Source organism: Zingiber officinale, chromosome 4A (assembly GCF_018446385.1).
Source record: "Zingiber officinale cultivar Zhangliang chromosome 4A, Zo_v1.1, whole genome shotgun sequence".
In the NCBI taxonomy this organism is placed as follows: domain Eukaryota; kingdom Viridiplantae; phylum Streptophyta; class Magnoliopsida; order Zingiberales; family Zingiberaceae; genus Zingiber; species Zingiber officinale.
In genome coordinates this window covers 141,444,740-141,447,572 of record NC_055992.1, presented here as the reverse complement: position 1 = coordinate 141,447,572, position 2,833 = coordinate 141,444,740, and the positions used below count along the sequence as shown (strand labels likewise).

At 36.1% G+C, this 2,833-nt stretch overlaps 1 pseudogene; it reads left to right on the top strand.

Annotated features, from left to right (window-relative positions):
- Positions 1-2,690: 2,690 nt before the first annotated feature.
- Positions 2,691-2,833, top strand: LOC121974114 (annotated as a pseudogene).

The window sequence follows — 2,833 nt, the reverse complement described above, 5'->3', positions numbered from 1 at the left end:
CATCTGACTCAGATTTCGGACATGATCAATATATATAAATTATTTCTAGCATGCTTTTTACCATGACTTAAAGGAATTGACACAATAAATGATGCCTTGGGTTTGTTCTTGAGAGCTTCCCTTTACTTATGCTTCCTCCTTTAAGCTTAGTCGATTTCTTCTCTTTTGGACACTGACTCCTATAATGTCCTCTTTGATTGCAAGAGAAGCACACAATGTGCTTCTTGCTTTTTCATTCCATGAGACCGACTTTCTTAGGTTTTCCTTGCCCTTTGGTGCCACTTAACCCTTCTTCTTGATTAATTTATGACACTTGCTCTTGTAATTCTCACTTTCCCTACACTTAAAGCAAATAATGTGACTTTGATTTTTACAAATTGAAATAGTTATACCTTCTTTGCTTGTAGGGGTGACACATGATCCTCCATTTGATTAATTTTTGGAGGTGACACCATCTTCTTCTTCATTTGAACCGGATGTGGAAGCTTTTTCTTGCTCCGGTGTCAATGAATGATGCTCCCCCTCAATCCTAGAGGTGGAGGTGTAAAATATCGAGAAAAAAAAGGCGAATAACTATAAGGAAATTTTTCGAGAATTTTTCGGAGACCATATGGCTTGGGTTACGAGGATAAAAATTGGGTCCCGAGAAAGTCTGTTTAGGCTACCCCCATTTAACGAGGAAAAGTTGATTATCGTAATCGATTAGGAAGCTTTTTGTTTGCGTGAGAACAGGCTGTAAGACATTAAGTTCTCTTGCTTAATCGCTTACCAAACTCTTTGTGCATTCAAAAATTCAAATTCAATCGATCACTTGATCGATTGAGCTATAGTAATTGACTAACCTAGTCGATTACCAAACCCTCTGTACATTTCATGAAAGCTGCTTTTAATCAATTAAGGTTCAGTAATCAACTAACCTAGTTGATTACCAAATCCTAACTTTCAAATCGAAGTCTAGAGTTCCCTTACCTAACATCTAGTCAACCTTGACATGTTGGGACTCCTCATTTCTTAGCATCTGGTCAACCTTGACCTGCTAAAACTTCTTCACCTAGTGTCTGGTTACTCCTTTGACCCACTCGGGCTTTTCTCCTTATGTCAAGTATCCAGTTAAACCTTTGACCTACTTGGACTTCCAATCACCAGGTGTCTGGTCAACCTTGACCCACCTGGATTACCACTATCTAGCTTCACTTACCATGACTTCATCACTACCTAGCTTCACTCACTAGGGCTTTTCATCTGCCTGGTTTCATTCACCAGGACTTTCCAATTGTCTGGCTTCACTCACCAAGGCTTTTCATATGTCTGGCTTCACTAACCATGACTTTCCTTCTGTCTGACTTCACTCACCTGAACTTTCACCTAGTTTCACTCACCAGGATTCTCCTTCTTCTTCCAACCTTCTCGTTGGACTTTCCAATCAAGTATATGGTCAATTTTGATCTACTTGACTCTCCTTCACATCAAACTAGTCAATCCTTGACCAAAAGGGAATTACACCAATAATCTCCCTAGATGGACGATTGCACATATAATCTCCATATATTGTCAAACATCAAAACTCAACCATTAAGACTTAAGCTTAAGCCAACTCAAGTTTAGTCAAACTGATCAACCTTGACCTAGGGAAATTACACTAACATCCCTAATCCTTAATAATTTTTAACAAATTATAAAAATATAAATGCAATATTATTTGATACCCTAGCTCAGTAGATCGCACCTACATATCTCTACTCTAGATTAGTATATTAGACTAATGTATTTAAAAATATTAGATTAAATAGCTAACCCTAGGCTGGCATGTTAATATCCATGAGCTCTACAAAGCACTATCAACTATGTTAGGGGCATCTCCGATTGTGAAATGAAAAGGTTGGAAAACAAAACTTTAATCATGAAGGCATCTCCAATTATTATAGTTCTATATATTAGTTGTTTTATAGTCTCTAATATATCATCTCAATATCATATCAAAAATATAAAAAATTTATCATTCCCTCCACAATCAAAAATCTCCCTATAACTTTTTTTATTGGATTCTTCATTATCAACTAATTACTAGTTTCACTCTTATTGTTAATTTTGAGATGAAAGAGTGGGCTTGAAATTTCATTACGGCTCATAAACTGCATGAGAATCTCAAATCTTACATTTAGGGTTGTAAATGAACCGAATGTTTAAGAATAAGTTTGGTGTTCAATTTGATAAGAGCTTGTTTATGTTTGTTCAATACATATAATCTTACTAGCTTACTATTTTATTAGGAATTGGGACCCTTTACTAACTAATTTTGGTGAAGTCCAAAATAACTTTATGTCAATGTCATTTTTTTTCTTTTCACATTGGAAAAATTTTGAAGACTTATTAATAATTTTTTCTATTTTTTATATAAAAAATAAATACTATCAGAGTTCTCTTTAGTCACCGCATTTTAGAATTGACAACCGCGAGTGGAGAAACTTCTATAAATACCTTGGGTCGATGACATTAGAAAACATACTTTTCTCGGCTTTTTATAAGGGAAAGTTCATTACAGTAGCTTGCTGCTGGGGTTCTCAAGCGTCACCCTTGCGGATGCACTACTGCATGGGCCTGGTGCACCATTGCCAAGTCTAATTTATGGGTATGTAGTACTAATTTACCCATATTCATGCATTATATTAGACACACAATGCGTGTGCGTGATGCTTTTCTCGGCTTTTTGACTAAAATCAAGTATGATATTAAATTAATTTTTCATAAGGGAGAGTCCATTACAGCAGCTTGTTGTTGGGGTTCTCGAGCTTCGCTCTTGCATTGGACTACTATATGGACCTGACTAGGGTAC